The sequence below is a fragment of the Talpa europaea genome (assembly GCF_964194135.1).
Source record: "Talpa europaea genome assembly, chromosome: 10".
Lineage (NCBI taxonomy): Eukaryota > Metazoa > Chordata > Mammalia > Eulipotyphla > Talpidae > Talpa > Talpa europaea.
In genome coordinates this window covers 961,696-971,101 of record NC_140077.1, presented here as the reverse complement: position 1 = coordinate 971,101, position 9,406 = coordinate 961,696, and the positions used below count along the sequence as shown (strand labels likewise).

The following is a 9,406-nucleotide window of genomic DNA, read 5'->3' as shown; positions in this document are numbered from 1 at the left end:
GACTTGGAGGCTGCCCGTGGGGAGCGGAGGCCCCGCCGGGAGGCCTGGCCAGCACCACCGGGCTCTGCCCCACAGGCAAGCTCCCGAGCGGCGGGCAGCAGCTGGGCCCGCAGCGAGACCCCGGCGACAGAACACCTGCCCCCCGCGTGGACGGGGGAGAGAGCACAGACTCGTGGGGTGAGGAATTTTCATTTCTTGGGAAAATGAAGGTGCGCACCCCATCTCGGAGAGAGCAAGCACTAGCCGCTGCACACCCTCGACGCCCCTGCGCTGACGGACCTGAACGCCGGCTCCCAGGACGCCGAGCACGGCGGCGGTCAGGGGACCCAGCCCGGGGGGCCCTGAGCAAAGCTCCGTGGGCGACGGGTCGGGCTTGCCCACGAGGTGCCCGGGCGTGGCAGCAGCGCTCAGAGCCGGCCACAGGCAGACGCACAGCGACCACACAGAGTGAGAATTTCCATTTTAACAGAAAAGGGTCCTTACAGGCCCGGGACAGACTGAACACGGCACTTAGCAAAATTCAGCGTAAGATGATAGAGCATTTTCAATATAAAAATATTCTTTTTATTGAAAAGAGGATGCAGGCAGCCCTGGCTCACCCCGGAGCAGCTGCGCGGGGCCTGGAGTGGACCGAGGGACAGGCGGGTGCGGCCCGGCGTCCTCAGGGCACGCGCTGACCGCCCCGAGCGAGCCGCTGCGCAGGTGGCGAGGGCAGCGGCGGCGTCCCAAAGCGCCAGGCTCCCGCTGGGTCTGGCCGAGGACGGGACGACCTGCGCGCTGGTCCCTGCCACCGGACAGCTGGGCAGCGGCCGCCGTCAGGAGCCACCTTCGTCGCCGGGAGGGCTCCAGACCACAGCTGCGGCTTCGTTTCCCAGCACGCGGCTTCTAGAGAGCCTCGGTGTGGCTGAAGTGTCCCTAGAGGAGAAAGCAGCAGAGAATGGGAATGGACCCTCCCGGTGGGGAGCACCCCGGGCCGCCCCGCACGTCGGGCCCGGGCAGCACCTGCGGGCGAGGCTCGCTCCCGCGTGAGCACGGGGCCGGCAGGGGCGCGCGTCACACCTGCCCGCGTCACCTCCCGACGCGCCCCGGGTGGCCCCGTCTTGTAATTCACGGATCCTGTCTTTCCCCGCGTCCAGCCTGGGGTTTCCTCTCTCCTTACCCCCATCCCAACACATTAGATGCTTGTCTGCACAGTGAACTTCTGGCTCTTTCACGATTTCAGATAATGGAGGGTTCACGCTCCTGTCTGCTGTCCTTACACACGCGCACACGCGCACACACACAGTCGGGGCGTCGAGGGGCCGGGGAAGTCCCTGCTCCCGAGCCTCGCGGGCAGGCGCTGCCCTAGTCCGGGGCAGGCCGGGGTGGCGCGCCCGCCCTGATGAAGTCTTCTCAAATTGGACGAGCTGCCGCCAGAGGCCCGCGGCGCAGCGCCACTCCCCGGGATCTCCTGCTTCTAAAAATACTATTTGCTTTTTATTTAACACTGAACCTTCTGATGTTCTAGAATACAAAAATAGCGTCTCCTGATTTTAAAAGCTTAGGGGAGGAACTGGCCATATTATTAGAAAAAGAAGATATATATGCAGCCGGGCTGTTCAAATATCAGGAGGCGCGACTCCGCACGCCGCATTTCAATCTCTCTTTACATAAGACTTCCAGAAACAGTGGGTGTAAATATTAAATCACCCCAGCCTGGGTGAAATTTTATTGAGAGTAACTACAAATACAGGGAAACTGCCTTTTAAAGTCAGTCTCTGAAATTTAGATGGAAAGCGCATCGCGTCGAGGAAGAAGCGAGGCGTTTACGTGTCAATACAGGTTTTCTGCTCTCGGATCCATTTCCCGCGACAGGAAGCGGAGGCGAGCCGGGCCGCCAGGGGGGAAGCCCTGGCCCAGCAGGTGCGTGTGAACAGAGCAAGACCATCCCGTCAGCTGCTTAGGCCAAATCCTTTCCCTTGGGGCCATTTCACGCCAGAACCAGCCTCTGGGCACCCAGAGACCCCAGCACCGCCGCGCCCCGCGGCCGGGCGCAGGACAGCAGGCGCGGTCGCTCCACTCGCCACGCGGCCAGCCCCACTGCAGCACCCAGGCAGCACCCAAGCAGCACCCAGGAAGCACCCAGGCACGCGGGTGGAGGCCCTGGCAGTCAGGGCGCAGCATTCAGACCCTACCACAGAGGCACAGAACCCGGGGCGCTCCAGCTTTCCCCGAGGGGGTCTGACCCTAAGCTTTGTTCTCGCACCACAGGCGCTCATCGGAGGCTCTCCCTGCGACTGCGACCCCGCTCAGGTCTGGGATGAAAACAAGTCACCGCCTACCACCGCGGCGCCCACCACACAGTGGACTCAACCTTCTGTTTATCAAAACCAGCAACACGTTTCTCTAAAACCCCCAGGGGCAATCTCACCCCCGGTTTCTACGCGGAAAGTGAACACAATTCTATTTTTTATTGCGATATTAGGATTCCAAATTTAAAACTGAAAACCCACAAGAATTAGAGGTTATCAGAAAGGCATCTCCCCTGGTTCTCAGGACAATCTCCACGCGAGAGCTGTGAGCTGCGCTGCGCACGACGACCCACCCGCGGCGTCACCCTGTGGCCGGCACAGAAGGCCCGGCCCTGACGACGCCCACCCCTGGACTGGGGCCGGTGGCGCAGCCGCGGCTCGCGGGACGTTCAGGGTAGCATGCAGGCAAGCTGGGACAGCAAGGTGGCTCCCAAGTGGATGGTCAGCAAAGGTCAGGTGCTTCGCCAAGGTGCCCTCGTGACGCCAGCCACCCTTGCGGGGGCGCCCCCACCCTGCACCCAGCCTCAGGTCCCAAGACTTTCTGCTTCCGAGTGAAGCCAGGAGCAAGGCGCCTGCACCCCAGCAGACACGAGCAAGCAGGACCCCCCAGGCCTACTCCTCCCCGCCCGGACCCTTGGAGACACAACGGCGTGTCCTGGCCTCGCGCCACGGACTACGTTTCACGTGAGGGCAAGAAGCCGAGGTACTTACAGACTCCCCCGCAGCGCACCTCGGGCAGGGCTGGGCCGAGCTCCGTCCGCCGGGCTGAGGGGCCTGAGAACAAACCACAGGGCAGATGCTCAGGACGAGGCCGCGACACCACCCGTATGACCCCTGCGCGCGGTCCTGGCTGGTCGGGGCAGGTACCTACCGCAGCGCTGAGTCGGCCCTGGCCGCCCTCCGGCCTCGGGGCAGGGGGGCCGCGCTCCTCGGGGCTCCAGGACGCCAGGACGCCCGCCTTCCCCGGGGGGCCGGCCCGCTCAGGTGTGGGTGGCTCCACCCGCCGGCAGGCCCGCTTCTGGAAGAGACAGAGCCTCACCTGAGACCGTGTGACGCGCCTGCAGGCTGATCGCGTTTTCTCCCGAAAACTTCAGCTGCCAACACAGACCCCGTGGGGCCGGGAGCTCGTGGGGCGTCGAGGAGGCGACGCCACGCTTGTCGTGCAGGGGTAACCGCCATCGGCTGCACTCAGCCTCACCACTGCTGGCGCTGACTTACTTATTTTGAAAGCTGCACACATGGCCCGTAGCAGATAACCTCTGGGAGAGTTCGCACCTTGGTCTGCCTCCCCACACACTCAGGAGGGGAAACCACAGAGCCATCCTCCATGCCGACGAGGGCCCGCTCGCGAGCCCCGGCTTCCGCGGCCCCAGCCCCCGGCGAAGCCGCCTTCCCTCACGGTGAGCACCGTGTCCTGGGTGCTGACCACGCTGGCTTTTTTACGGAATGGATTTATTTACTGAAGGAAGCTTCTACCATGGGTGTAGCGGGCTAGTCTACTGTTCTCGAAGATTAAAATGGAAACTGCTGAACGCTAAGGCCCTGAAGCCTCCCAGAATGATCCGAGGGCCCGCTGCTGACCTCGGGGTGGCTGAGGACGAAGGTGGCTATGTCCTGACCACCCCCTGCAGTTCTCGCCCAGCGATGCCAAACCGCAGGAAGGAAGAGACTATAATAAAGGTGGGATCAGGCAGAAAGACTGAGGTGGGAATGTGCCGTACTGGGACCAAGCAGAAATGATTCAACCAAAACACGGGAGACGGAGGAGGGAGGATTGGAAAACTGAGATGAATACACAGGTCGTTCTTGCCTAAGCCATGCGCGAGTATTAATGGAGACCAGAAAGAACTGATGAGTCAGAGAGTAAAGAGTTTAAAAAGCAAGTTATTTAAGGACATTTTGAAAAGCTTAAATACAAATGCAATCGCTAGAAAATAAAATCTTTCTAAATTCAGAATAAAATATCTCAATCAAAGGGGGAAAATATGGGTCTCGTAGAGAAAGGAACAACCAATACAAAACATACATAATTACGAAATATCACGACAGGCTTGCCAGCAAACCAACCCGTCGTGTCGATAAGTATTAACGGACTTAACTCACCTACTAAGAGAAAAAGGGTTTTCATTTCATTCACAGCACGAGACCCAACTACAGGCTGTTGACAAGAGAAACGCCCACAAGTAACACTGAAGGCTGAAAACAAAACAAAAAATGGACAAAGGCCTCAAAACCAGGACTAACAGAGAACAGGAGCGGACCAAGCAGAATTCAAGTCCCAAAGCATCAAGCGCGACAGCGGGCCTTTCGCGACTCCGGAGGCACAGCCCCGACGGGACCCGGCTCCTGACCGTCTCGGCACCGGGAGCACAGCCCCCACCCAGGGAGCGCCGCCCGCAGCACACACCGAGAGAGACCATCGTAGGAGACTTCATGAATGCACAGAGCAAATGCAGAGAACCCAAACACAGGGAGGGGAGAGCTGATCGCTGCCCGCCCAGTGGACGTGACCGGGTGGACCCCACACCCGTGCACAGTCACACCCGCTCGTACATCAGGTCACAAAGGCGACATCGGCAACTTCCGCGAGGCCGAAGCCAAGAGCAGAAAGGCAGCTCCATGGCTGACTCCGGTGAAAGGGGAAAACCAAACTGAAATCACAGGATTTTTAAAAACAATGACGGAAAAAGCTCTGCGTAGCGCGATCTAGAGAGTGTTTAGAGCAGCAATCAGAAAAATTCACCGCGCTAACGCTTTTATCAGTAAAAATTAAATGAAAGTTAATGACTTAATAGTTCTTGGTTCATAAAGAAAAAAAGAACATAGCCACCCAAGAGGAAACACAAGGAAGGAGCACATAATGGTGGGAAAAGTCACTAGAATGGTAACAGGTCCTTGCACTGAAACACAGAAATTCTCGTGCCTAAACCGACTTCCTGTTTTGGGGATGAGTAACACAGACAGACAGACCACCAGCCGCCCCAACCTCTGATCAGGAGAAACGGGGAGAAGAGCGAAACGGAAGGAAGCTGAGAGACGCTGGAGACTCCCGTGCACTCGTGCAGACGCGGCTGCAAGGGCAGCTCCTTACGGAATCCAAACCACCAAGGCTGAGAGGCACGAACCACTGACCAGAAAAGTCATAAAAATGGCCCAGAACGTGTGAAAAAGTCTCACGCTCACGCATGTCTAAGCAGCGCGGATGGGAGACCCAGACACCGACCCGTCACGCTCCAGCCTGCGGAGGTGGCAGAGGCGCACCCCTTCCCTGCAGCAAATTCCACGGGGGGCGGGGGCTGGGCGTCACCTAACAAAGCCACACATGGAGCTTAACCCCGAAGTTGCAGCTCTGGGAACCCCCAGCGGGTCACCAGGCTGACGTGGAAGGAGCAGCACACGGGCCTCGGGCCTCGGCACAGCCCCGGACCACCCAGCATGGAGCACAGCTCAGTGTGGAGCACGAAGCAGCGTGGAGCACCGCCCAGCGTGGAGCACGGCGCATGGCCCCGGGAGGAGGGGGCGCTGTGGGCTGGGGAGCCGTGACTTCCAGGAAACACAGATGAGATTTAAGGGGAAAAGCGCAAAGGAACAGGACGTGCCGCTCCGCACGCAGGGCCGAGGCCAGGCAAGCACACACACGGTCTCTGAGCTGTGTGCAGACGGGATGCGAGCAGGTTGGCCCAAGGCTGCCTAAGGGGTCGACGCCGGGGGGCCACCTCCCGGCCCTCTCCATGGCTCGGCACCGTTTGGTACCGGTCACGCGCCCAAATGCACGCACAACTTAGTCGGACGTGGGAGGAGGGCGCCCTGCGGGACACGATGGCAACGCATGAGCCGGGGCCACCCCGGGGAGCCACAGGCAGGTAGCACCAGCGCGATCCGCAGACCCGGCCCAGGCCGGAGGCCTCGCGTCCCAGGTGGGTCCTGCACGGGTACCCGGGACTGCGCGGGCACGTGGGGAATGAGCGCAGGGTTCCCGCTTGCACGAAGTGGGAGATGGAGGCACTTGGGGGGCCCCATGCCCACGGGGCATGGCGCGCCCGGACTCGCTCCTCAGCCCACCGTCCTGAGGGGGTCTGGGCCGAGGGGATCGCCCCACACCACGCTCGGGGGAGGAGCCAAGAGAACAGAAGCAGGCGGGCATGCCGGTGCCACACGTGGCGCCACACACCGTGGCCTGAGAGGAGCCGGCACCCCAGGCTCCAGCGGCTGACAGCCCTTGGCGAGGCCCTGAGCAGAGGGCACCTGGCCAGGGCAGGGGCGGCGGCACTGTGAAGTCCATGACAGACGTACGAGGACCCAGAGAAGCCCCACAGCGCCCTCCAGGCACCCCACCGGGACCTGGGGCTACCCCATGGCGCTCGGGGAGGGGCCATACCCCCGCGGCGCTCCCCTGTCCCAGGTCTACTCCCGGAGCGCGGCCCTGGGGCTGTGCCCCCACTTGGGGGACAGCCCTGCAAGAGGCCAGAGAGGGGCATGGGGGCTGGCCGTGGGGGGCTGGGGGCCTCTGTCCACACTAGACTGCGAGAGAGCTGCGTGAAGGGGGCCGGGAACTCTGTTACTTCTTTGCGACCTTTAAGGCTAAACCTTTTCGAATACATTTTTTAAACAGAGACGACCTCGGGCGCCCGCTAGAAATACCGAGGAGGCCAACGCCCGCCCCCGCAGCTCTGCCCAGAGGGCGCCTCTCTCTGGAGCTGCCCGGGCCTGCTTTCCGAGCAGGGGCGGTCCGGCCAGGTCAGCCGGCAGGGAGTCGGGCCTCCAGCCTCACTCGGGGCCTCGAGCCAGAGCATCCGGCGTGGTGATGCAGGTTCGAGCCAGCCCCGACCCCGAGAAGGCCCCCGCTGCCCGGGGCCGGCGGCCACGCTGGGGACCGCGCGGGGCCTAGGCCTGGCAGACGGGGCCGCGACGGGGGCGGGCAGGAGCCGGCGCCGAAGTCAGAGCCGCCCAGGTTCCAGTGAAACTAAGAACAGGCCGCCAAGGGCTGGTTTTCGCCCGGGAGCCGCTGGGCCAAAGCCGAAGCCACCCCCGCCGAGGGAGGGTCCGGGCCAGGAAAGCCGGCGCAGCGCTCGCGGCAACAGGCGGGCCCGGCACGCGGGCCACCCTCAGAAACCAGCTCCCGACGGGCCCAGCCTCCTCCCGACCTCTCTGTCACGCGTGGCGCGGTGTGCGGGGGGAGCGGGCAGCTCTGGGGAGCGGGCAGGGACAGCCCTGCACCGAGTGAGAACCGGAGACGCGGCTCCGGGCAGCGGCGCTCCTAGTCCAGCCGGGCTGTGCCCGAGGGGCAGAGCAGGGCCCAAAGGGCCGCGCAGGTCACTTGGAAGCTAAAAGCGGTGACAGCGCACACCTGCGCCTGGAGGGGGCGCCGCAGCCACCTGGCGGGAGAAGGGCCCGCCTAGCACAGGCCTGGCCGGGCGCCCTCGCCGGCGAGGCTCCGTGAGGCCTGCACGGTGGGGCCCGCGCTCGGCAGATGAGCTACGACCCCTGCGTCCTACGGGTGAGACAAGCAAATTTCCCTCTGCATTCCTCGCCTTCTGAGCTGGGCCCCGTGGGGTGACTGACTGGAGTTTACGCCATCACTGCATTTAAGTGGTTTTGCTGACAAGGACCAGTAGCTTTACTGGGTAATTTTTCGAGTGTTGGCAAAGGTAGGCCGGGAGGACCCGCAGGGAGCGCACAGAAGACATGGCAGCCCCGAACCCGGGCCGTTACTCGCAAGACCAGGGATGGGTGCAGGCGGGGACTGGCCTTCACGGCTCACCTCTAGATGCCCAGAGAGCATCGAGACGCCTCAGGTTACAGCTCAGAACGACGTGGCCTTTGGAAAGCCAGGGCTGCCCTCTGGGCGAGGCACACCTGTGCGCAGGAGCGGGCAAGAGGACCGCGGGGGCGCCAGGCGGAACCGGCCTGCACGACGCAGTCAGACACTCAGCGACAAGCTGAACCGCACAGAGAATGTCCTCGGAGCCGGAGGCTGCCGCTCACAGCGCTGCCGCCGCAGGACGCAGCCCGGGCACTCAGGAACCCCCGGTCAAAGCCACCTCGGGGTCACCTGCGGCCGGGTCCTCACGGGTGCTCAGAAGCCCGCTCTTAGGCACAGCCTACCCCGCCCCCCCAAGAATGTCCTGTTTGGGGTGACTGGGCAGGTTCTTCCCCGAGTCAGGGGACATTCAGAAACACTCTGCACGTGGCCGGCGGCGGGTCCCCGGAAGGACCGACCAACGCAGACCAAACAGCGACGCCTGCCCGTGGGTGGCAGGGCCCGCGCGCCTCCAGGGTCCTTGGACTTGGAGCCAATAAGCCGCATGGCTCTGCGGGCCGGGGCGCGGCGGTGGGGACCACCGTCCTGCACGAGCCGTCAAGCCAGACTCAATGGCTGACCCAAGAGATTTCGAGACCCTGACCCCAAGTGACATGGGACCACGACCCCTGTGCACAGGACACGAAGGGGCCCCCTCAGGCGTGTGTCCAGGCTGCGGCAGGGAGGGGCGGAGGAAGCGCCCGGCGGGGCACAGGGTCAAGGACACCAAGCGGAGCGTGGGGAGGTCACAGGGCAGGGCCCTGCAAAGAGAGAACAGAGGCAGGGCCCGGCGCCCTGGGCGCAGCTGGCTGGGCTGCGCTGCGCTCTGCAGGCGGCGGCGGCCTCCAGAGGAAGGTTCGTGGGCCCTGCAGGCAGCGCGGCCGCGTGGCCATTCCCAACAGGGCGTGCTCACTAGCAGTCCCGTCGCGCTTCATCAAGACATGTTTCTTCCGACGCCACGCCCTGAGCGCGGGCCAGACTACAGCGCGGCGTCGGCGCAGCTGCTATAAGCACCGGGAAACAGAAATATTCCCGGGACTCACTTTATCGCGCTACTAGCTGTACGGGGTGGCCTGGGGCCGGAGCACAGCCCCTCAGAGGTGTCGGCCCGAAGCGCAGCCCGGGCAGGGAGGACCCACCCGACAGCCTCAGAAACGGGGACGGTGGTGCCAGGTATGGCTTGGAACACTGCCTGTTCCTATTAGTAAAACTGGAAAAGCCTCATAAAGCCTACGAAGAAGATAAAAAATATCCCATGAAGCCAAAAAAAAAAAAAAAAAAAAAAGAGAGGAGAGAGAGTAAAGAATAGGACAAA

At 62.7% G+C, this 9,406-nt stretch overlaps 1 long non-coding RNA gene across 1 annotated transcript; it reads right to left on the bottom strand.

Moving 5' to 3' along the window:
- Positions 1-902: 902 nt before the first annotated feature.
- On the bottom strand, positions 903-3,238 carry LOC311179013. The gene is made up of 3 exons (XR_014617085.1): positions 3,163-3,238; positions 3,003-3,065; positions 903-915 (listed from the first exon to the last, which is right to left on the bottom strand). It is a non-coding gene; the product is annotated as an uncharacterized lncRNA (long non-coding RNA).
- Between the last annotated feature and the right edge of the window lie 6,168 nt (positions 3,239-9,406).